The sequence below is a fragment of the Danio rerio genome, chromosome 10 (genome assembly GCF_049306965.1).
Source record: "Danio rerio strain Tuebingen ecotype United States chromosome 10, GRCz12tu, whole genome shotgun sequence".
Lineage (NCBI taxonomy): Eukaryota > Metazoa > Chordata > Actinopteri > Cypriniformes > Danionidae > Danio > Danio rerio.
The window spans coordinates 1,215,157-1,242,500 of NC_133185.1; the positions used below are offsets into that span (position 1 = coordinate 1,215,157).

The window sequence follows — 27,344 nt, forward strand, 5'->3', positions numbered from 1 at the left end:
GATGCAGTTGGCGGCTTCTCTCTGTCAGTCAGGGGTCATAAAGTGTGTGCTGTAATGAGCGCTGATGGCTGATTCTCCAGCATTAAAGGCATAGCTCGCCCAAACATGAACACTTCCTGTTCATTTACTCATTCATTCATTTTCCTTTGGCTTAGTCCCTTTATTCGTATGTTTTACGTTGCGGATGCCCTTCCAGCTGCAACCTAGTGTTGGGAAACATATACTGTCACATTCACTCACACACACACATTATAGACAGTTTGGTTGATCAATTCCCCTATAGCGCATGTGTTTGGACTGTGGGGGAAACCGGAGCACCCGGAGGAAACCCACGCCAACACGGGGAGAACATGCAAACTCCATACAGAAATGACTACTGACCCAGCCAGGGCTTGAACAAGTGACCTTCTTGCTGTGAGGCCACAGTGCTAACCACTGAGCTACCATGCCTTCTTTACATATCCTGTTCTGTATATATATATATCGTCACCTTAGTATTATAAGGTTCTATCTGACATTTCTGTCAAAATTAAGTTATTAACATATTCTTATTAAATGACATGATTTACATTATGGGATATTTTTTTTATAAGTTGTTTACATTTTAAGGCTTTTTATTTAAAAAACAAATGTTACACACACACCGTCTGCTATGGAATGCAAAAACTTTAAAGCTTAATATTTTAAAATCATTCAGAACGCAGATAGAACATATATATATATATATATTATATATACATATATTCTCATTATGCTTTAACACCTCTATAGTGATGCCATAATGGCACAGAGTTAGACCTCTTTCTTCACTTCACACAGACACAGCAATGCGTGCGGCATGACATCACTTTGTTGCATTTGTTAAATGCAGTGCTTAATTTGTGAATTGCGAGGTCCTGGAACAGATCGGGATTACGGATCCGGCATGTGACCCGAGGATGGAGAGGTGTCGGAGGAGGAGCGGAGGAGTGTCGCGGACGAAAGTGAAAGTGAAAGTGAATAGCGGAAGGCGGGGAGGGGGGTCAGTAAAATGAGGTACTGGATCAGATTTCAGAGGTGGCGGATCCGGCGTGCTCCGGCACAAATTAACGCTGGTTAAATGCCGGCAAAGTAGAACACGGAAGCAGCTTGAAGCGGAAAGCCGGAGTATGTCTGCAGTCTGGAGATAGTATAGAGTTGATGACGACAACAGTGCCATAGCAAACGGAGATGTGTACATTTGGGATTGCCTGCCGGGTATTTTAAAGTTGAGATGCTGTTTGTTTTTATATTAGATTATTTTTTATATTTACGGTTTTATTTGTGTATCTAAATCTTGAGGGGAAAAAACTGATCGGGACATCCCAATCTATGATCAACAGTAAAAATAAAAGGATTTACCTTTTCCCAACAGGGAAAACCACCAACAATCAAGAATGCATGATGAGATGCTGTCATGGCCTTGCAGTCTAGAAGAGTGAATATAAGGAGCAAAAACAGCACCAACAGAAGGAAAGAGGAGTGTATTGCTGAATTTCTCAAATTTTCAAAGTATTTTTCCAAAATATGTGTCAAAATAGAGCGGCACGGTGGCGCAGTGGGTAGCACAATCGCCTCCAGGTGCTCTGGTTTCCCCCACAGTCCAAACACATGCGGTACAGGTGAATTGGGTAGGCTAAATTGTCTGTAGTGTATGAGTGTGAATGAGTGTGTATGGATGTTGCAGCTGGAAGGGCATCCGCTGTGTAAAACATATGCTGGATAAGTTGGCGGTTCATTCCGCTGTGGTGACCCCAGATTAATAAAGGGACTAAGCCGAAAATGAATGAATGACTGTGTCAAAATAAGATTTGCCACCCAAAATCATTTCATTTGCTGAAAGCTGTGGCCAAATAAAAGACTCAAAATCAGCCCTGGAGAGGATGAAAACATCCCCGACAGCACACAGGGGTTAAACTGAGGGTTAAAATAATTGAGTAAATCCAACAAATCCTTTTTTTTTTGTCAGTGATTCACAAGCCTGAAGTGGCCAACGCTTGACTTTTGAGTTACGAGCCCTTCAGTGCTTTCCTCCAGTAGCCCAGCGCATAAATCCCCCTTTTCCCTCTCGCGTTTGTGAGGAAACACGCCAGTAAATCTCCACACGCTTGTTCCTTCAATAAAGCTGCGAAACTTCTGCTCTTTTACTGGTTACATTTTTGTGCTTTATCGCTGTTGTTGTGAGGGAAATGTTTTATTGTACCGCCGCGTGCCAACACAAGCAGCCAGAAAGGAAAAGAGGAGGAAACCGGAGGAAGAGGAGGCACAGAACCCTCTCTCTCTTTCGTTCTTTGGCATTAACCGCTGCTATTCTTGACCGCGTTTGGATATGGAAATCAAAACCTGGAGTCTGCAAAACAATACTGCGACCGCTGAGCCCTGGAGCTCACACACACATATATACATGTTTCCTTTTTCATCCGCTCCTTGTCATGTGCAAATGATTTTGTGCAGTAATCTGATCTCTTTTGTGCTGCGTTTAGGAGGAACGCAAGCGAACGGGCCGCGTCTGGTTTCAGCCGATTCCTCATTTCTGGCAGTTGTTTCTGCTCTGGTTGGATTTTTCGCGACGTCGGCACATGAAAAATAGACGTGCATATTTACTTTCCTTTTTTTTTGTTTAGCATTTCTCTCTCTTGTTTGTTTTGTGTAGTGCCTGATGGAACACGGGATTGTATTTCTGCTGCTCCTCTCAGACTCTCAAGAGGCTGTAAAAGCTCAAACGGGTGACATTTGAGAGCGTTTTAGGCGAGCAGTGGAATAATGCTGTTTTTTTTAGTCAGTTGCTTTGGATTATAATGACTGGCAAATACATGTTGTACATTTGAAGTTCTGTTTTTTCTTTTTCTGACAGCATGTAATCGATTAAGGCATGCGTAATACTGACAGAATTAGATCTCAAAATGATGCGAAAATGATCATTAAATAAGGCTTTGTTGAGGGTGACACTAAAACCACCAGTAGGGGGCGCAGTTTGTGGATTCACTGAATCATTTGTACAAATAATTGGTTCAAAAAGACTAGGGACAGTCTTAATGGGTGAATCATTGACTCAAATGATTTGTTTAGAAGGAGATTTTTTTTAGAAGTGACATAGCACAATCGGTGGATTCACTGAATCGTTCATTTAAATGATTTGCTCAAAAAGAGTAATTGCAGTCCTAATGAATGGACCGTTGAATCACTGACTCAAAGTATTTGTTCAGGAGAGAAACAGTGCGCTTAAGTGGATTCATTGAATGTTTCATTCAAATGAATGGTTCAAAAAGATAAGTGACCATCTTTATGATTCTTGAATCATTGACTAAACGATTCATTCAGGAACTGATTCATTCAGGAGTAAAACAGCACAGTTGGTGGATTTACTGAATCGTTCATTCAAATGATTTGTTCAAAGACAAATTGCAGTCTTAATAAATGGATCGTTCATCTTTATGCTTATTAAATCATTGACTCAAATGATTTGTTTAAATACAGATTCATTCAAGAGGGAATCAGTGCAATTGGTTAATTCACTGAATCTTTATTCAAATGATTTGTTCAAAATGACAAGTAACAGTCTTAATTAATGGATCATTGAATCATTAACTGAAATGATTCATTCAGGAGTGAAACAATGCAGTTGGTTGATTTACTGAATCATTCATACAAATGATTGGTTTTAAAAAAACAACATTCATTCGGATTCATTAGGTCATTGACTCATGCTTTGTCATTCAGGAGTATTACAGTGCAGTTGGTGGCTTCACTGAATCATTCATTGTAATGATTTGTTTGAAAAGAAAAGTGACCACCTTATTAAATGAATCACTGAATCATTGACTCTATTTGTTCTAAAGCAGATTGATTCAGGAGTGAAACAGTGTAGTTGGTGGATTCACATCATTCAAATGATTCATTCAAAAGTCTAGTGACTTCCTTAGGGATGGATCATTGAATCATTGGCTCAAATTAATTGTTTAGAAAAAGATTCATTTTAGGAGTGAAATAGTTCATTTAATGTGAATTGTTCATTTAAATGATTTGTTTAAAAAGACAAGTGACTGCCTTAATGAATGAATCATTGACTCAAATGATTCATTCAGGGGTGAAACAGTACAGTTGGTTGATTTACTGAATCGTTCATTCAAATGATTTGTTTAAAAAAACAAGTGACCATCTTTATGAATGGCTCATTGAATCATTGACTCAAATGATTTGCTTAGAAACAGATTCATTCAGGAGTAAAAGTTGGTCGTTCAGTCAAATGATTCATTTTAAAGTCATCATTGAATCATTGGATCATTGAATCAATAGCTCCAATGATTTATTTGGAAACAGGTTCATTTTAGAAATAAAATAGCACAGTTGGTCGACTCACTGAATCATTCATTCAAATGATTCATCCTAAAAACAAGTGATACCTTTAATAGATGGTTAATTGAATCACTGGCTAAAATGATTCGTTCAGTAACAGATTCACTCAGCAGTGTATTTCTGCCACTTTCCTCCACCTCTCGAGAGGCTGTAAAACCCAGACGGCTGACATTTGAGAGCATTTACCAGGAGCGTAGAGGTTTATCTGAGAGAAGAGGACAGCGCAGACTGATGTATAAAAGCAGAAAGAGCAGAAAAGCGGCTCCGTCGTTTCATCTCAAGTGTTGTCTGTGTCTCTTCACCTCGCTCTGCTCCGTCTTCAGCTCCTGAAATGTGCATTGACGCGCTGTGACTGATGGGCGTTTTAAAAAGCGCACTTCAGATCACAGTCGCTCATTGTGCGGCGGTCTCGGGGTTACAGAAAAGTCCCCTGTGTTGTGTAATCTGCCAATGATAAAAAGCATTTTCCCTCCAGCCGCAGTAACTTTATATCTCTGAGCTGGCGAGGCCGTTTTTTTCTTCTCTCTCCCCCATATTGTTGCGATTATGTGTGGGTTGTAGGTGAAAACAGTAGCCCCATTTTCTTTGCTATTTAGCCATGTGCTGTAAAGCCAAGTGGAAAAAAATATGTGGGTTCGAGTTTCTCCGCAGATATGAAGCAGATAATGATTTGTTAAGCACGGCTTTTCTTTCCCAGGCGCAAACGTTTCCACCAGTCTGACTGTTGTTTTTTTCAGTGCTCATGAAGTAATTGTTTTTATGAGAGAACAAAGTTGTCAGGGTTTTTAATGTGTGCTCAAAACAAAGAAATGTAGGCCATATGCAGATTTTCAGCAGCATTGTGTTTTTGATCAGTGGTTCATTTTCATTCTCTCTGCTGGTCGGCTGAATGTAAAAAGTCGCCCGAGTCATTTTCTCAAGCTGCATTCTCTGTATTGAAACTCCTCTTGCTTATGTATTTAATTCAGTTTTTGCAATTACTTCAGTTCAAGTATATGAAACATACACTCACCGGCCACTTTATTAGGTACACCTTACTAGTACCCGGTTAGACCGCCTTTCGCCTTCAGAACTGCCTTTATCCTTCATGGCAGAGATTCAACAAGCTACTGGAAATATTCCTCAGAGATTGTGCTCCATATTGGCATGATAGCATCACACAGTTGCTGCAGATTTGTCGGCTGCACATCCATGATGCCAATCTCCCGTTCCACCACATCCCAAAGCTGCTCTATCGGATTGAGCTCTGGGGACTGTTGTGGCCATTTGAGTACAGTGAACTCATCGTCATGTTCAAGAAACCAGTCTGAGATGATTGAGCTTTATGACATGCTGCGTTATCCTGCTGGAAGTAGCCATCAGAAGATGGAGACACTGTGCTCATAAAGGGATGGACATGGTCAGCAGCAATACTCAGGTAGGCTGTGGCGTTGATGCTCAATTGGTACTAATGGACCCAAAGAAAATCTCCCCCACACCATTACACCACCACCACCAGCCTGAACCGCTGATACAAGGCAGGATGATCCATGCTTTCATGTTGTTGAGCCGAGCATCTGAATGTGTCAGCAGAAATGGAGACTCATCAGAGCAGCAACGTTTCTCCAATCTTCTATTGTCCAGTTTTGGTGAGTCTGTGTGAATTGTAGCCTCAGTTTCCTGTTCTTAGCTGACAGGAGCGGCACCCGGTGTGCTCTTCTGCTGCTGTAGCCCATCCACCTCAAGGTTGGACGTGTTGTGTGTTCAGAGATGCTCTTCTGCAGAGCTCGGTTGTATCGAGTGCTTATTTGAGTTACTGTTGCCTTTCTATCAGCTGGAACCAGTCTGGCCATTCTCCTCTGACCTCCAGCATCAATAAGGCATTTGCGCTCACAGAACTGCCGCTCACTGGATATTTCCTCTTTGTCGGAGCATTCTCCGTAAACCCTAGAGATGGTTGTGTGTGAAAATCCCAGTAGATCAGCAGTTTCTGATATACTCAGAGCAGCCCGTCTGGCAGAAACAACCATGCCACGTTCAAAGTCACTTAAATCCCCGTTCTTCCCCATTCTGATGCTCACTCTGAACTTTAGCAGATCATCTTGACCATGCTGAAATGCATTAAGTTGCTGCCATGTGATTGGCTGATTAGAAATTTGTGTTAACGGGCAGTTAGACAGGTGTACCTAATAAAGTGGCCGGTGAGAATATATATATATATATATATATATATATATATATATATATATATATATATATATATATATATATATATATATATATATATATATATATATGTTTGTATGTTGTATGTAAAGTGTTTGATTAATGAATGCATGGACATTAATATCAATATATTATGTCCTCCTGAATGTCAAGTCAAGCCACCTTTTACTCTTATAGCACAATGTAGACTGCTTATGAAACCAGTCACCTTTTACTTTCTTATGTAAATCTATCTGGCAACGTGGTGGAGCAGTGGGTAGCACGACCGGGGGTTTCCATCGTGGGTTTCCACTGGGTGCTCCGGTTTCCCCCACAGTCCATACATATATAGGTATAGGGGAATTGAATAAGCAAAATTGGCCATAGTGAATGAGTGTTTATGGGTGTTTCCCAGTGATGGGTTGCAGCCGGATGGGCTTCCGCTGCGTAAAACATATGCTGGATAAGTTGGTGGTTCATTCTGCTGTGGCGATCCCAGATTAATAAAGGGACTAAGCCGAAAAGAAAATGAATGAATGAATGAATATCAATCTAACACAAAATTGTGAATATATTTGGGTAAAACTTTTCTATTAGTTCACTGTGAGTTGAACACTAATGTAATGTGTTTTCCTGCCTTGTGAGCACTTTTATATAGAGAAAAGTCCTGTCACATTTCCAGACGCTATTAGAGCAGAAGGTTCGGCTGTGTCCTCATACATCATACTGACGCTCATCATAACCCAAACGGTCTTTTTATTAATCGTATTCAGGCCTTGTCTTGTCCTGTCAGGTCTTTTTTTCCCTTCCCATCACCTCTGAAGATAAATAAGCGTTCAGCAGAAGGTTTCCGGATGCTAATTGACAGGCGGCGCTAAACAAATCCACTTGCCCTCCGCCGGGTTTCGGCCTTTCCTTCGTCTCAAGCCCATCTAATCTAACTAATGCTCCTCTTTTTGTGTTGGAAAGTGAATTAAAAACGGCCAACTCAATACCTGATCCATATCAGCCAGCTAGTTGATGCACATTAGCTGCTGGTCTGCAGCGTCTGTAATTGTGTTACACCACTTGCAGCCTGTAACTATTAGCAAAACACAATCGCCCTGCTGTCGTTAATCATGGCCTGACAATCTATGAGCCCATATACGCAATACAGGCTCATTATGAAAATGTACCTCGCCTACATTTCTGGAGATCAAGAATTATGTAGCCAGACGTACATATGATGCTGTTTTGTCTTTAAAACGAATGCAACGGGGTGGTATGACACCTGTTTGAGGCGCAGAGAGGAGTAGACCATGACAACGGAGTTAGAGATTAAAAAAATAAAAATAAACAAGTAAATAACAGGGTGGGAATGTGGTAAGATCTGAAAACGTGGTAAAAATCAGGCTTTTCTTTTTTCTGGATTGCTTTTGAAAACACTATCAGTTGGGTTTAGGGAAGGTGAGGGTGAATCGGTGCTTTTGAAACAGTGGCCTCTGGTGGATTTACGCGAGAACAGCAGGTGTGAATGGCACTCGTGAGAGAAATGTGAGATCTGATAAATCAAACACAGCGGCCTCTAGTGGATTCACGAAAACAAAAACTGCAAAACAACGTATCTCCTGGGAAGCATTTGACGCTCTCCAGAAATGTATACAGGGGTACACATTCACAATGAGCCTGTGTTGCATATATGCATGCAGAAATAAACTTAGTTGTGCCAAAGTCATTTTATTAATTTGGTAACATTTTAAATATGGTATAGTTTGCAATGTGCTGTTGAGTTATTAAGAAATTATGTTTTGCAATAATGTACTGGAGTGCTTTATTCTGCTTATACCACAGTTCAGGCACTGTTCACATGTTGTATTTCAGACATGTCTCGGGTTTTTGTCCTAATAAGAGTAATTTAATTTTTATATATTTTTAAAGCACTTTTATCGTTTTAAAAGTATTTCTTAAATTTAAAGCATATCTCCAATTTACAATCAATTTTTATTCTGTTAATATATTAATAAATTATATTAGACTTTAATTTATCATTCAATTTAATGGGAAAGGATATAAAAAACTCCAGGAAAAATGTTACAATTCTACTACTGTTGTACTTGTAGTAATAATAATAATGATAATAATAATAATAATAATAATAATAATAATAATAATAATAATAATAATAGTAACACTAATAATAATAATAATAATAATAATAATAATAATAATAATAGTAACACTAATAACAATAATAATAATAATAATAATAATAATAATAATAATAATAATAGTAACACTAATAACAATAATAATAATAATAGTAACACTAATAACAATAATAATAATAATAATAATAATAATAATAATAGTAACATTAATAATAATAATAATAATAGCAAATAATAATAATAATAATAATAATATTATAAAAAAACAACAATAATATAAAGATTAAATATTATTGTTGTTACTACCTCATAGTAATGGTGTAAATCTGGAGCTGAAAAGAGTGTGTTTTGTAGAAGAAGCTCAGTTGTTGGTCTTCTACATGTTTTTTTTTTTTTTTCCGGGAATCCTTCCACTAATCAACATCTTTCTGCTGGTCTCCATACTTCATCCTCATTGTGCTCCTCTGTACAGAAACAGAAAACACCAGCGTGGCCGGTTTCCCTGCTATCCGTCTTCATTCTCCAGCCAGAAATATGCACAGACCACACTACGCCAGCTTATAATCTCCTGCTCATTCCTCAGGGCAGCGCACACACTGGAACATTCCTGCTGCCTTAAAGAACACCTATTATGCCCCTGTTAGATGTAAAATAAGTCTCCGATATCCCTAGAGTGTGTGTGTTTCAGTTTCAGCTGAAAATAGTACACTAATAATTTTGTCTAGCTCTCTGAAACTGACCCGTTTAGGATTTGTGCAGTTTTGGTGACTGTCGCTTTAAATTCAAATGAGATTGGGCTCTTTTCAGAAGAGGGCGGAGCTACAGACGCCTCTGTGTCAGCATAGTGGCAGATGTAAAACCGCAATTAATGAAGTAAAGTAAATAAATAAAGATTGAATTACCCATTTATTGTAATTGTATTATTATTATTAATATATATATATATATATATATATATATATATATATATATATATATATATATATATATATATATATATATATTATATATATATATATATATATATATATATATATTATATATATATATATATATATATATATATATATATATATATATATATATATATATATTATATATACCATATATACTGCATATATAAATGATATTTTTTATATTATTTATTAATTTAACCATTAGTTGTTTTTTGCAAACGTCTACCCCTACCCCAGCCCTAAACCCAACCATAAGAGTAATATTAAACACAGTAATATTAAATATAAGTAATTATACAGAGACTTATTTATCAAATGATGCATAATTTGTGTATTAATACCTAAATGTATTGTAAAAAATATTAATTATTATTACTCAGAGTCACAAAACCTATGCTACGGTATATTGTGCGAGTATCCACAGCTGTATCCCTTCTAGACTTTACCCAAGAAGAGTCCTCGATGGTTTCAGCCCTGATAGTGAGTGATAAATGTGCATGGCAAGCTTTAGGAGCGCACTCAAAGCAATGGAGCCAGATTAAATGGGGTCTTTAAAGTCTGCCTATAAAATAAACTCTCGCAATTTTACAAAACAACATGTACGCCTGGGTTGAAAAGCATAGGACGGCGGGTCACAGCCGAACAGATGTCTGGAGTGAGATATGACAGCGGGCTGCAAGAACAAAAAAGCATGGCATGTTCTGCATCAAACGCCGTGTTTTTAGATGGCACAATCAAAGGACAACTGATTAAACTCGCCGTCGCCCCACTGCGAGCAGGCCTGGGGAGTATTTAGGGATGTAATTACAGGAGCGGGGACGGGGTTAGATCATGCCGGAGGAGTTTTTTCCTCTCTGGCATTCACCTGCATCACATTAGAAGAGATGAGAGAGCTCAGGACAGGGAAATAAACTGTTTACCCAAGAGTCAGTCATCAGTAAATCAATGCAGGCTCGCACAGGATATCCTGACTGCAGAGCTGCGGGACCCTGCTGTGTGTGACCCGAAGTGGGTGTTTTTACATTGGAAAGTGTACATGCATGCTTTGATCGTGTGCTAATAGACGACGGCAGTGACCGCTTACTGTTTCTGTGACCTGGATTGTGCATGTGAAAAATCTAACGTTGCGATGTTGTGCTGTTTTGCGATATGCATTGCGATATGAATACAATTTCACCAGATGACCTGAATATCTCTATTTGGAAAGACTTTCATTATTCAATGTATAAATAATTCAACACAATTAATCGTTATTAAATTAGAATTTCAATATTGCATTTATTATGCAGTGTGACTATTGTGAATGATCCTATTGCAATATCGATGCTGAAACGATATATTGTGCCTTAAAGTATACATTTTTATTCTGCATAAGAATTTGTAAATATTATTTTGTAATAAAGCATCATTTAACCAAACTAATCAGATATTATTTTATTAAGCAAATGGATAGTTAAAATGTCACTATGGATCCTGAAACTGCACTGATCTTACTCAAGAAAGTACTTAACAAGTTTTAGGTTAGGGTCAGGGGTAGGTTTAGTATCTAGTTAAAGGGATAGTTAACCCTATATGTTCCACCTGTTTGAGTTTCTTTGTTCTGTTGAACACAAAAGAAGATTTAAATAAAATCTGGAGACCTGTAACCATTGGCTTCCACTGTTTTTCTTACTAAGGAAGCCAATGGTTACAGGTTTTCAGCTTACTTCAAAATATCTTTTATATTGTGTGTTTAACAGAACAAAGAAATTGTAATTTATACATAATATAATGTATTATTATATAATTAACTATAATTAAATTATTTTAATTAAAATATTTTTAAATTAAATTAAAATGAAATTTAATTAAAAATTAATTAAAAATAAACATTTACATTAAATATAGTTATACTTATAACAGTAGCTTTGGTTTGGGCCCATTAAATATATACAAGTTGTTATTTTTGTGCATATTTGCTAATGGCAAATGAGAAAGTATTATTTCCCTTAATTACATATTGGATTAATCAGTATAATAGTATTAAGCAAATAGAGGTAAACATCACTGCAGGTAACTTAGAAAACTGCACTGATCTTACTTAAAAACATTCTTAACCAGCTTAAGGTTAGGGTCACGGGTAGGTTTAGATAGAGTATCTAGTTAAACAGATTAAACAGAAAACTAAAAATCCTGTCATCACTTCTTCACTCTACATGTGTTCCACCTGTTACTTTCTTCTGCTGAACACAAAAGAAGAAAGTTTAAATAAAATCTGGAGACCTGTAACCATTGGCTTCCACTGTTTTTCTTACTAAGGAAGTCAATGGTTACAGGTTTTCAGCTTTCTTCATAATATCTTTTATGTTCTGTGTTTAACAGAACAAAGAAGTTGTAATCTATTAATTAAATAATCTATTATTATATAATTAATTATAATTATATTCATTTTAATTAAAATTTTTTTTTAAAATTTGATCAAATGGAATTTAATTGAAAATAAATTAATAAATAGTTTTAAAAAATAACTGTTTACATTAAATATAGTTACACTTATAACAGTAGTTTTGGTTTGGGTCCATTAAATATATATATATATATATATATATATATATATATATATATATATATATATATATATATATATATATATATATATATATATCAAATGAGAGAGTGTTATTTCCCTTAATTACTAATTGAACAATCATTATAATAGTATTAAGCAAATAGAGGTAAACATTACTACAGATGAGCTTAGAAAACTGCACTGATCTTACTCAAAGTACTTAACAAGGTTAAGGTTAGGTCCAGTGGTAGGCCAGAAAAGAGTATCGAGTTAAAGGGATAGTTCACACAAAACTGAAAATCCTGTCATCACTTACTCACCCTATACATGTGTTCCACCTGTTTAAGTTTTTGTTCTGTTCAACACAAAAGTAGATCATTTAAACAAAATCTGGAGACCTGTAACCATTAGCTTCCATTGTAGGAAAAACAATGGAAGTCAGTGGTTACAAGCTCTTAGCTTTCTTCAAAATATATAGTGTGTGTATTCAACAGAATATAGAAACTCATAGAGGTTTTACTTTATTAATTATGTAATTTATTGTTATACAATTCATTATATTATATTATTTTGATTAATAATTATGTTTAATTCACCAAACTGCTTAATAAGGTTAAGGTTAGGTTCAGGGGTATGTCTACTAATTCAAGCAATCATTATAATACTTTTGTATACATATTAATTACTTTGTTAAATAGTTCTATCTGATTGTTAGATAGACTTATATCCACAAACTAAATGACCATGTGCAAAAGAGTATATGAACAGTGTGTCAAAATAAAAGTCCTGCTATGAATGCATCAGCCAAACTGAAAACAAATATTGGATCATTGAAAAATTACAAATACCTGCTGATATATCGGCTGTGGTGATTACTATTGGAAACCACTTGAGAGAGTAAATACTGAGTACATCTTAATTTGGGGGGAACTGTCCCTTTAATACCCAGTTTATGTAACAATGATAATAAATATTGCATATCAGAATTTCTGTTAAATAAAGTGCTACTTTTGGAGCAACATCAGTCCAGCTTTAACACATGAAATCCCTCTGAAATCATAAATTAGGCAACATATTTAATGATTAAATGATTGCCCTTTGCCGATAATTGAAAAATCACAAATATCAGCCATGGCGAAATATCGGTCAACTACTGTTTCCAACCACTTGAGGAAGAGTAAATAGTGAACAAGCTTCAATTTCTGTCCCTTTAATACCCGGTTTATGTAACGACGATAATAAGTACAGAGCATCCACATCTCAAATATAGATGCAAATAAATAATAAGTGAAATAAAGTGCTACTTTCAGAGCTAAATCAGTCCAGCTTCAACACATGAACCGTTCTTAAATCCCTCTGAAATCATAAATTAGGCAAAATATTTGATGATTAAACGTGAAGGGTGGGCAGCTGACACATTAAAGGGTTGCATTTACAGTATAGGATAAAGTTTGGCCTGCTGATTCCGAGCCAGCTTTAACGCCAGCGCTGATGTGCTTAATTAGGCATCCGTGATCTGGGGAAACGGAGGCGGCTCAGGAAGGAGCTCTGAATGGGATTACAGGAGACTAACATCACTCACACACACAGCCGTGAAGCTTTTCCGTGAAGCATCTTCTTTTCTGTTCTGTATCTTCAGCAGGTAAAAAATAAGCAGACGGCTGCTTCTCACTCAGGACTGTTTATGCTAATTAGGGGGAGATGGTCATGAATGGGCGGAGCTTTCTCCTTATGATGTCACTTTAAAAGGGAGAATGCGTTCCTGCAGTTTGATTCATGTTTATCATTAGAAGCTGCTTATATTTTTGGCTTTTTGGTGGTCTGGAGGTGTCCGGTGCCCCTGACAGGGAGGACACGGCTACCATCACAACAAACAGCAGGATTAATGTGGTCCCGCAGATTCCTCTCCCGCTAAGGGATTATATCTGTCGGAGACTGGCTGAATCAGAGCTCCAGACACCCGGGGCTGTCTGTAGCGGTTGGCACGGCTCTCACTCACGGCTTCTTTTAGGCCAGATCGGTTTATCATTAACCCGACCGCCGGTGAGTAATGCGAAGTAGACAAGGACAATGACAAAACGCCCTTCTGTCTGTGCCGGCCACCCCTACACTTCCACACAGGCATATCTGATGACCCCCTGTCCCTGACAGATCCGCCCCGGGGGAGCCTCCAGACACGGATCCCCCTGTCCGCTGTAATTGATCACGGCCCGTCAGCTGGCAGGTAGAGCTGCGGGACCCACCAAGGAAAAAAGAGGCCGGGGAGATAATGATTTAAGTGACTTTGCTCAGGTCAGAGGTCGGAGACTGGGGGGCCGCAGGGGGGAGTGTTGTTTGCTTTAGTTTACTTGTTCAGCAGTCGGTGCACTGATCAGGGCGTCACATGTTAGAAGTGCAATCCCAAAATGTGTTTCAAGTGCACATCTTGTGAATATCAAGAAGCATCGATGCTCACTTAAAGGGTTAGTTCACCCAAAAATGTAAATAAACCCACTGTTTAATCTCCCTCAAGTGGTTATAAACCTTTATGAGTTTATTTATTCCATTGAACACAAAAGAAGATATTTTGAAGAATGTTGGAATCCTGACTACGATTGTAGGAAAAATTAATACTATGGACGTCAATGGTTTTCAGTAATCGGTGCACTGATCAGGCTGTCAGATGTTAGAAGTGCAATCCCAAAATGCATTTGAGTGCATTTATAACATCTAATGACATTGCACTGTGAATATCAAGGAGCATTGATGCCCACTATGTGCCCTTAAAGGGTTAGTTCACCCCAAAAATAAAAATGCCATTACTATTCAATCTCCCTCAAGTGATTACAAACCTTTGAGTTTATTTATTCTGTTGAACAAGAAGAATAAATTAAAGAAGATATTTCGAAGAATGTTGGAATCCTGACTACAATTGTTGGAAGAACTAACACTATAGAAGTCAATGGTTTTCAGTAGTCGGTGCACTGATCAGGGCGTCACAGATTATTAAAGCATTGCCAAAATGCATTTGAGTGCACTTATAACATCTAATAACATTGCATTGTGAATATCAAAGAGCATCACTGTTCAATATATACCCTTAAAGGGTTAGTTCACCCCAAAATTGAAATACACTTACTATTTACTCTCCCTCAAGTGGTTATAAACCTTTATGAGTTTATTTATTCCCTTGAACACAAAAGAAGATATTTCGAAGAATGTTGGTCGCCTGTAATGATTGACTACTATTGTAGGAAAAACTAATACTATGGAAGTCAATGGTGTTCGGTAGATGTTTTCAGTCAGATGTTGGAAGTGCAATCCCAAAATGCATTTCAGTGCACTGATAACATCTAATGACATTGCACTGTGAATATCAAAGAGCATCACTGCTCAATATATACCCTTAAAGGGTTAGTTCACCCCAAAAATAAAAATGCCATTACTATTTAGTCTCCCTAAAGCGATTACAAACCTTTATGAGTTTATTTATTCTGTTGAACAAGAAGAATAAATTAAAGAAGATATTTCAAAGAATGTTGGAATCCTGACTACAATTGTTGGAAAAACTAATACTATAGAAGTCAATGGTTTTCAGTAGTCGGTGCACTGATCAGGGCGTCACACATCATAAAAGCATTGCCAAAATGCATTTCAGTGCACTTATAACATCTAATAACATTGCATTGTGAATATCAAAGAGCATCACTGCTCAATATATACCCTTAAAGGGTTAGTTCACCCCAAAATTTAAATACACTTACTATTTACTCTCCCTCAAGTGGTTATAAACCTTTTTGAGGAGTTTTTTTTTTCTTCTGTCGAACACAAATGAAGATATTCTGAAGAATGTTCTGAAGAACATCTGTAAGCAATGACATCTAGGAAAAATAAATACTATAGGAGTCAATGGTTACAGGTTTTCATCTTTCTTTAAAGCATCTTCATTTGTGTTAATGATCTTCAGCAGGAGAAAACTGTAATGGCTAATGGACTGCTGCTTCTCACTCAGGGCTGTTTATGCTAATTAGGGAGAGATGGTCACCAGTGGGTGGGGCTTTCCCCCCTCTGATGATACGTATTAAGGGGAATGCCAATCAAAGTCGGATCATAATGAATGAAATTCATTCGTTTTTACCATTTGAAGCTGTTTATATTCACACACGGCTGCGTTTAAACCTCTTATAAAAGTGATTTTTGCATATTAGGTCGCCTTTAATGCTTGAAATGTTATTGATTTATCAAAATAATCAAGATATTTAGCTATAATGTAGCATTTAAAAATATTGTAAAATTGATGTATGAACATATTAGTACTGCTGTTGTTTATAAACTCATGATGATGTGTAGTGAACCAACCTAATCAGTGCCCTTACTAAGGTACAAATTAATGTACACAACCTACTGATCCACACCCTAGGGAGCTGATTGAGACGCAGCCTTTGTCAAAGTGACAACGCCGCTCCTTTGTTCTCCAATATCTCTCTTTGCACTCGGTATTGACGAAGAAAAGTCTGCAGCGCTGCGCTTCAGCCCATCATTATAAATCAGCCTGTTAAGAGTTATAAAAGTTTAAAGAGCTGCTCTCTGGATTCACTCAGGGGTCTCCATTAAAGAGACTGGAACAGATGACGGCCAGCGCACAGCATTACCTACTGTAGGAACTCAAAACACACTCCATTTACTTCCTTAATAAACACTCCTGCCGGCCTGATTGATTCATCAGTGCAAGTCATTCTGCGGAGAAAATGTGTCTTTATGATCTTTCAGTGAAATATAATAACTCTGTCTACCTAGGGGACTGGTTTGACTGATGAAAAAGCTATTTCAGCATCTGCGTCAGCATATGGTAATGATAATAAAAAGTTAAAGCTAGAACTGCATTAGTGGCCCTAATCATTGACCAATAATAATAATAATAATAATAATAATAATAATAATTATTATTATTATTATTATAATAGCTTAAATTGTATTAAAATCCACACCATCAGGCAATAACAATAGTCATAATGAAATCTAAATTCACAATGTTTATTTTGCTTGCACACTTTGTTTGTTTTAAGGTTGACAATTAATGTGTGCAAAGTTAATCCACTGATAACAATAAAATGTTTTAAATAATCTTTAATCAAGATTTGGCCATCTGCTTCTGCTCTGAAATGGCAGGCCTTCTCTGATTGGACGAAATATGCTTTAGTTGTAAATACGTGATCGTACTAAAAACACAACCCCGCCCACTCCTTAATATTTTGTTTCTATTAGAATTACATTATTATACTGAAATAAATACCTTCCCCCTCTCAATATTCAGTTTCAGTTGCAAATACGTGATCACATTAAATAAAAACCCCGCCCCCTCCTCAATAACTTTCAATATTCAGTTGCAGTTTTATGATCATTTTGAAATAAATCCCAGAATGATGAATAAAGCCCCGCCCTCTCCTTAATATTCAGTTTCAGTTGTAAATACAAGATCATGTTAAATACCCCCCACCTTAATATTTAGTTTCAGTTGTAAATACGTAATCACAATGAATAAAAACCCCACCCCCTCCTTAATATTCAGTTTCAGTTTTAAATACATGATCACAATAAAATAAAACCACACCCCCCCTCATTATTCATTTTCAGTTTTAAATACATGATCACAATAAAATAAAACCACACCCCCCCTCATTATTCATTTTCAGTTTTAAATACATGATCACATTGAAATAAAACCACACCCCCTCCTCAATATTCATTTTCAGTTTTTAATACATGATCACATTGAATAAAAATCCCGCCCCCTCCTCAATATTCATTTTCAGTTTTAAATACATGATCACATTGAAATAAAACCACACCCCCTCCTCAATATTCATTTTCAGTTGTAAATACATGATCCTACTGAAATAAACCCCGCCTCCTCCTTAATATTTAGTTTCAGTTGTAAATGTCGTCTAACTGAAATAAAACCCCACCCCTTTCTCAATATTCATTTTCTGTTAAAAAAACGCGATCATATAATAATAAAAATAATACCCCCCCCCCCCCCCCTCAGTTTGAAATACTTTATGATGCTGAAGTAAAACCCCGCCCCCTCTCAATATAAATTTTAATTAGAAATGCTTTACTATACTGAAACAAAGCCCTGCCCCTTATTTAATATTCAGTTTCAGTTGGAAGTACATCAACATACTGAAATAAAGCCCCGCCCCACACTCAATATTCAGTTTTATTTGGAAATCATTAACTATACCAAAATAAAACCCTGCCCCTCCCTAAAATTCAGTTTCTGCTAGTAATAAATGATTATATTGAAATTAAACCCCGCCCCCTGGTCCATAATTATTTTAGTTATAAATAGGTTATTATACATAAAAAACCCTCCTCAATATTGATTTCTTATATATATTATACATACATTTATATAAATTATATATATACATATATATACATTTCATAAAATATATATTTATCATTTTTATCTAATTTAAATAGATGTATAAAAAAAAAAAAACTAAATAAACCTACACAGACATTAAAAAAAACTTACAATATAAAGGGAAATAATGTACATATAATACTAATAATATTCACAGTACTAGGTTGTGGCTGGACGCCAGCCAGAATAGTTGGCGGTTCATTCTGCTGTGGTGACCTCTCATAAATAATATATATTACAAAAAACATATAAAACTGTCTTAGTGTGTCAGTTATGCTATGATAACACTGGTAGGTGACGTGAAACACCCTGTGAGTGTCTTATATTTACTGTAATATAATAATGAATGACTCTTTACATGCACTCCATCATGAGAAAGACGTCAGAGCAGAAGACACAGATCTCCTTTCTGTACGTGTAGTTTTTGGAGGCGCCTCTAAAATGAGCAGCTCTGGAAAGCGGTCGGTCCTGTAACCCGTAACCGGATCTCCAGCACAACAGTGTTTCTCACAGAGAATCTCTCCAGAAACACAGCGAGCATCATGTAAAATGAGACGTAACGATCTGCTGATTATCCCTCGCTCGGCGCTGTATGTACACATTAAACCCCATTAAACGCATTCCTCCGTCTGCAACACTCACAACTGCACAGTGTCCACACACTACACAACCAGCGCATGCACCACAGGGTTTACAATGCTTCCTCTGGATTGGTGTTTGGAAATGTATGGAAAATGTATCTTAAAAAAAGAGTATTATTTTAATTATAGTACAGGGTTAGTACTGTGGCCTTACAGCAAGAAGGTCGCTGGTTCGAGCCTCGGCTGGGTCAGTTGTCATTTCTGTGTGGAGTTTGTATGTTCTCCCTGTGTTGGCATGGGTTTCCTCTGGGTGCTCCGGTTTCCCCCACAGTCCAAACACATGCGCTATAGGTCAATAAGTATTGGTGTTTCCCAATACTGGGATGCAGCTAGAAGCGTATTGACTGTGTAAAACATATGCTGGAATAGCTGGCAGTTTATTCCACTGTGGCAACCTCTGAAATAGAGACCAAGCTGTAGAAAAATTAATGAATGAACACAATATTATCGCTGCAAAAAAATAAAAATAAAATAAATAAATAAAAAAAAAAAAAAAAAAATATATATATATATATATATATATATATATATATATATATATATATATATATATATATATATATATTATATATATAATATATAATATATTATATATATATATATATATATATATATATATATATATATATATATATATATATATATATATATATATATATAATTTATTATTATTATTATTTATTATTATTATTATTATTATTATTATTATTATTATTTATTATTATTATTATTATTATTATTATTATTATTATTATTATAGTTGTTGTTGTTGTTGTTAACATTTTCCCAGTTTTAAATATTCATTCTCATGTAATTACATGATGAATTATAGTTTAATATATATTTTTATATCATATATAAGCTATTTGAATATTAAATTGCAAATTATAAATATGCTTTATATTTAATGATTACTAATGAATAAATTAAGGATTTTAATTATTTAAAGGAAATCACACAAAGAATAAACTTGTTTTAGGTATTTAATTAATTAATAATTTTTTTTTTCAACCACTAGAAGAAAACTTTAGTTATTATTTAGGTTGAATTGTATACAGCAATACATTTAATAAAAAAAAAAAATTAATTATTTAATGATCTGCAAGGAAATATTTCCCAGTTTTATTTCAGCTTGAAGTCCTTAAACACCTGCAATATATAAATGAAAAAAAAAAAAATTTCAAATCTATTTATTAAATTATACCAAAAATGTGTATATTATAATACCAAAATCAATAAAACCTTCACAGTATTTTTTTTTTTATAAATCTAAAAAATATTAATAAAAACTACAGCATAATCACGCACATAACAAAACACCAGTTTGTGATGTTTAAGGCCGCATGAGTGTATTATTTCCACTGTTATATAATAAAAATAATATATGATAGAGCAAACCCCTTCAAAAACCCCTCATGAGCACCATAACACCGAGGACCGCGACGTCACCTGATATGGCGCAGCCTGGACCCCACCCTGGAGCCAGGCCTAGGTTTGGGGCTCGTATGTGAGCACCTGGTGGCCGGGTTTTATCCCACGGAACGTGGCCGAGCTCAGCCCTAAAGAGCGATGTGGGACCATCCTCCTGCATGCCTGCCAACTGCAGGGGGAGCCATAAGGGGCCGGAGCACTGTGGAATAGGTGGTGGTTAAAGGTTAGGAACATGACAACATGATCTTGGCTGGACGTCCATCGTGGAGAAGCTGCAGTTGCGAGTAGGTCACTGGCGGGTGTTCAGGCTGACCCACTGGATCAATGCTGAGACTCATCTGTCACTGGGGTCTTTAAATAGGTCATCACGGGAAAGAAAATTGAAAGGGAATTGCAGAAGAGCAATTTACCCAAGATCTCAGAGCTTGTCTTGATATCATAATAGAGCCTCAGGTAGGACCACACTAAAATATGAATTGCTTTTCGCAGGATGAGAGATCCAGCAAATGTGCCACGTTGAGAGGGTAAAAAAAACCCTCAAATGTTTCCACATAGTTTTAACTGCAGGAAATAAGAGCATAAACAGTCCCGCTTCCCAGCATAGACACACATGCATCTTTTAATGACAGGCAGCTTTTTTCCCCTGCTCTTTGTTTTTTTTTTATTTGTTGTTTGTATCATTAGTCTGGTTTCCATTACATATGGCGCTGCCCACAGTCCACTCCGGGGAGATTCGCGTGCTATATGCGACCACAGAAGATGTTTGCCTGTTTGCCAGATCCAGCTTAAGATGATCCTCATACGGTGTCCTGATCATGTGACTGCTTTTGTGTATTGTGTTTGTGCCACGAAAGAGGAAAAGAGGATGGATGTCCGGGTTAAGATAACCTCTCTGAAGGTCACGGACTCTTCTGTGAAGAGTAAACGGTCTAAATGGAGACTTTCACGTTTCTGGGATTTCTCGAAGGCGGATGTTGTTGTAGTTGGTAAACCTGGAGCGCAGTGAATGGGAGAGTACATATTTTTTTCTGTACCTATTTGCACCAAATAATGAAAGGAGTACTCAGTAGCTGTTTCAATCCAAAAATGTGAATTAAATTCAAGTGCAAAACTGGAATATCGTATAAAAGACGTGCGAATGAATCCAACGAGTCAAAAAGAGAACAAGATCATCACTTCCTGATTAACTGGTGCCAAATATCAACAGTCAAAACTGAATTTACTGCGGTGGGAGAAGCTGCATCAGTCTATCTTTATCACTTTGAAGAATATCCTGATTTAACAATGCATGCGGTGTGACTATTACAGATTTGCACATTAAGATATTAATGCTAAATAGATACATTTTTCATAAAACAACCCTGGTCAACAGGGTTAATGTTTGTGTTTTGGTGACTGTCGCTTTAAATTCAAATGAGATTGTGCTCCTTTTAAAAAAGGGCGGAGCTATAAAGGCCTATGAGTAGGCCCACACGGAATCTGCGCGTGCAGAATTCTGCAGATTTTCTGCCAATTTTCCACAGAATTCCGCAGATTTCTGCCGATTTTTCATTCATTAATTCTGTTTATTTACTTGAGTAAATGTGTAAATCTAAATTTATTCAGTTTTTATTCAGTAATTTATTACTTTTTGTTTCATATATTAAGGTTTTAGTTATGATACTCGCTGGATACACCCAAAATAATTCCGCAGATATAGTAAAAAATGTCCGCAGATTCCGTCTGGCCCTACCTATGAGTCAGCATAGTGGCAGATTCAAAACTGATAGCAGACGGCTGCTTCTCACTCAGGGCTGCTGTTTATGCTTTTAAGGGAGAGATGGTCACTAGTGGGCGGAGCTTTCCCCCTCTGATGACACGTACAAAGGGAGAATGTCAATCAAAGTGTTTCTGCAGACTGCTTTAGTCAAGTCTGATTATAAAAAAATACAATTAATAATTGTTTACAATTGTAGGCTGGTTATATTCACACACTGCTAACACACAACTGGGTTTAAACCTCTTATAAAAGTGATTTCTGCATAATAGGTCCCCTTTAAAGCCACAAACTATAGTTTAAATTTGCTTGAAATCATATAGTCACATCCTAAAAACACAATAATTGTATTAGGGTAAAACTTTGCAATGTTCTGCTTGATTATAATCCAGACTCCTGTGATGTGACTATTACATATTTTTACATTGTGTACATATATTTTCCCTAGTTCACATCTGAAGTAAACAGGGTTAATGTTAATGTTTTGAAGAATGTCGCTTTAAATTCAAATGAGATTGTGCTCCTTTCAAAAAAGGGTGGAGCTATAAATGCCTACCAGTCAGCAGTGGCAGATTCAAAACTAATAGCATACGGCTGCTTCTCACTCAGGGCTGCTGTTTATGCTAATGAGGAAGAAATTGTCACTAGTGGGCGGGGCTTTCCCCCTCTGATGATATGTACAAAGAGGGCATGCCAATTAGTGTTTCTGCAGACTGCTTTAGTCAAGTAGTCAAGTCTGATTATAAAAAATACAATTAATAATTGTTTACCATTGTAGTCTGGTTATATTCACACACTTCTAACACACAACTGGGTTTAAACCATTTATAAAAATAATTTTGCATAATAGGTCCCGTTTAAATCAACAAACTAGGTTAAATTAAGTTATATATGTCTAGTCAAATGCCTTAAACACTTTGCAATGTTCTGAACAGTGGTTCCTGGTTAATTATAACCCTGATTCGACATTGCACATCCTGCGATGTGACTTTTGCATATGCGCACATTGCGATATTGATACTGAAGCTATATATTTTCCCTAGTTCACACCCCTAGTAAACAGTGCAAACAAGAGCGCCGTTGACTTGCCGAACAGCATGACTCCTTTCCTCCCCTCTACCCATTACCTCTCACAGTGTTTATTCTGCTACTCCAAATATTGTTTCGTCACTTTGAAGAAAAACAGCAAACAGCCACGAGGGCGTCTTTAAGAGATGTTTAACGTGGTGCGGCGTCCAGCCCAGCGGGGTCGAGGTGCGCAGAACGCCACTTGTAGAGGTTTTTTTAAGCTCTGATGCTGACTGGCCCTGACACAAACAATGCAGCCTTTCACAGCCCTCACCCTGATGTAATTAACTTGCTGAAAACCCTTTCCACCGCTTGTTTTTTTAGGCCGCGTTCCACCGCTGCTTGTACGAAAAGGGTCCAGAGGGATGACGAGCTGGAGAGGGAAAAAGAGAGAGACAGTTCCAGTGAACTTTTCTTATCTTTTGCCCTTTAAAATAACCACAGAAGAGACATTTGACACAAAGCAGGGACTTTATTTTTCCACTGTACTGATGTTCAAGCATATATTGACATTAATTATTGTTTCAAAGTAGATTTACAAAACATTAATGCACATTATTGCATTACAATCAAATAAGGGAAAGGTTATTAGTTACTATTAATTCACTTTAAACTAAGAGATTTTAAACAGTAAATGTTCATTCATTCAAGTATTTTCTTTCGCCATATTTCCTGATTTATTAGGAGTTGCCACAGCAGAATGAACCGCCAACTATTCAAGCATATACAGCTGATGCCCTTCCACACCCATGCACACTCATTCACTACGGCCAATTTAGCTCATCAATTCCCCTATAGCGCATGTGTTTGGACTTGTGGGGGAAACCGGTGCTCCCGGAGATCCCAACACGGGGAGAACATGCAAACTCCACACAGATATGCCAACTGGCCCAGCCGGGACTCGAACCAGTGACCTTCTTGCTATGAAGCGACAGTGCTAACCATTGAGCCACCATTCCGCTCATAGTAAAGGTTATTATATATAAACACAGTTAACATGCAGTTACATATTTACTATATAGGTGATGTCTTCAAAGTAGATTTACAAAACATTAATGCACATTATTGCATTACAATCAAATAAGGGAAAGGTAAGGTTATTAGTTAAAGTGAATTTACTATTAGCTGAGAGCTTTTAAACAGTAAATGTTCATTCATTCAAGTATTTTCTTTCGGTTTAGTCCCTGATTTATTAGGGGTTGCCACAGCAGAATAAACTGCCAATTATTCAAGCATATACAGCTGATGCCCTGGGAAACACCCATGCACACTCATTAGCCCCTTTCACACATACAGACCTTTCCGGAAAATTACCGGCAATTTTCCGGAAAGGTTGTATGTGTGAACAGGTCCTTTTTGATAATACCAGTAAATTCGTTCTGGCTATTTTCCGGAAAGAGAAGTTGTAACATTACCGGCAATTTGCCGGAATGCTGCGCTGTGTGAATGCAGAAGGAAGATTCCCGTAATAAGCGCGTGCACGTCTAGAACGTGCTGACGTGAGACGTCTGCTTAAGCCAATCACAACAGTCAGACGCATTTACGTCCGCGCGGTTTATGAGAATAAAAGCCTTTGAATATTTTTCCAGACACATTTAGCTGCTAGAAGTTAGTCAGATCACATTTATATGTTCTTCTTTATGCCAACTGTGTAAATAATCATCGATGAGATGCTTATGATAAGCCGTTGTTTGTTTACCTTCAAGCTTTGCGTGTGCCTGTGAACAGCCTGTGAGCGCCTGCACACGCACATATTATGAACATCTCGACATGCGAAAGTGATCCTGCGAAAGTTGTTCCCAATATTGATCATCCACAGAGTTTGTAATTTAGTCAAATGTTTACAAACACAAGCGCAGCCGTTTAAAGCTCATTTGTGGTGAATGATGTCAGAATTTACCGGTATTTTGGAATGGATGTGTGAATGCTCTTTTCCGGAAAATTTCCGTAACGTCCTCGCCTGTGTGAACAGCGCTTTTTTGAACATACCGGTAAAGTCGTTCCGGAAATTTTCCAGATATTTACCGGTATCACTGTGTGAAAGGGGCTATTCACACACTCATACACTATGGCTAATTTAGTTCATTAATTCCCCTATAGCGCATGTGTTTGGGAAAACCGGTGCTCCCGGAGATCTCCCATGCCAACACGGGGAGAACATGCAAATTCGACCTCCTTTAGTTGACTTTTCCATCATGGTTACTACCAGATGAGCTGAGGTTTGAGATCTTAAAGAGCGGGTTGGATTGTAGTGAGACAGAAGATTGGTGAGATAAACGGGAGCGAGACTATTTAGTCTTATTATACATTGGACTAGAAAGAAAACAAACAAACATTGCAGTGTATCTCTTCAACATGCTCCTGCAGTTATGCGATGCATTGTGCGTATGCTTTAATAAAAAGATTGGGCTTTAATCTAGTTTTGAAGCCTCAGACATTATCAGGAAGGCTATTCCATTATTTAGGAGCCATATATGAGAAGGCTTGACCTCCTTTAGTGGACTTTTCTATCATAGGTACTACCAGACGACCTGAGTTTTAAGATCTTAAAGAGCGGGTTGGATTGTAGCGAGACAGAAGGTTGGTTAGATAAACAGGAGCTAAACAATTAAGTCTTATTAAACATTGGACTAGAAAGAAAACAAGACAAAAACTTGATGAAAAATACAAAAACATTGCAGTGGATCTCTTTAACATGCTCCTGCAGTTCTGTGATGCATCGTGTGTATGCTTTAATGAAAATATAGGTCTTTAATCTAGTTTTGAATCCTCAGACATTATCAGGAAGGCAATTCCATTATTTATTAGCCATATATGAGAAGGTTCGACCTCCTTTAGTGGACTTTTCTGTTCTGGTTACTACAAGACGACCTGAGTTTTGAGATCTTAAAAGAGCAGGTTGGATTGTAGCGAGACAGAAAGTTGGTTTGATAAACAGGAGCGAGACTAGTTGAAGCTTTATAGGTAAAAAGCAATGTTTTATAATCAATAGGGAACTTAACAGGCAGCCATGTTAGGCCTCTTGATTTTTTTTGTTGTTGTTCTATAAGCGAAACCTCTGGAAAACAAAACCCGAAAAAGAAGCGGGAACAAAACGAGCCAAGTTGGTGCATCTAGAGTCTCTTAAAACTCACTATGTCATGAAATAATTGTGGGAAGACTTACAGTGTATTTATAAAACCGCTTCCTGGAAGCAACCGGGAGACAAATGCTGCAACGCTCCAGAGTGCTCTCATAAAAAGACAACGGGCCCAGGACAGAACCCCTGCTGTCTTATGAAACGCACTGTAGACACGCTTGCCTGCTTACAAAACCAAGAGAGCTACCTTTTTTAGACAGCATTTTAAGGTGTCATGCTGGCTGTTTTCACATTAATTATGATGCCTTTTCGGATATCTCTTGTTTTCTGCCAAGCTCTTAGTCAGCACTCACAAAATGCAGAGCTCAGTGAAAAGATAAAAAAATAAAGCAGACATGGCAGATGCTTCTCATAATGACTTTTACTAATTAAAAATATTAAACTTCTTTCCAATAATTGTTTGTGCCTGTACTTATTTATTTATTTTAAACTTTGCAGCATACTGTAATCATCCAACCGTCTCAATGCAAAGTATTAAAAAACACATTTTTGTGCATTTTAACGATTTAAAGGGATAGTTCACTCAAAAAAATGAATGTTTACTTACTATTTACGCACTGTCAAGGGCTTATAAACCTTCATGGGTTTCTTTCTTCTGTTTTTTTAGAAGTTTTAGAGCTGAAAACCTGCAACAATTGACAAATATGGAAGTCAATGGTTGCAGATTTCCAGCATCCATCAAAATATCTTC

At 37.0% G+C, this 27,344-nt stretch overlaps 1 protein-coding gene and 1 long non-coding RNA gene across 5 annotated transcripts in view; one reads left to right on the plus strand and one right to left on the minus strand.

Moving 5' to 3' along the window:
• unc5cb (unc-5 netrin receptor Cb) overlaps positions 1 to 27,344 on the plus strand; it is a 256,956-nt gene that overhangs the window by 24,868 nt on the left and 204,744 nt on the right.
• Positions 23,381 to 27,344, minus strand: part of LOC141376282 (uncharacterized) — a 4,871-nt gene continuing 907 nt past the window's right edge. The window contains exons 1-3 of the long non-coding RNA XR_012386064.1: positions 26,386 to 27,344; positions 25,570 to 26,045; positions 23,381 to 24,795 (exon numbers count right to left, since the gene is read on the minus strand). The exon at positions 26,386 to 27,344 is cut by the window's right edge and continues 907 nt beyond it. This is a non-coding gene — a long non-coding RNA (uncharacterized lncRNA). The remainder of the gene's footprint in view (positions 24,796 to 25,569; positions 26,046 to 26,385) is intronic.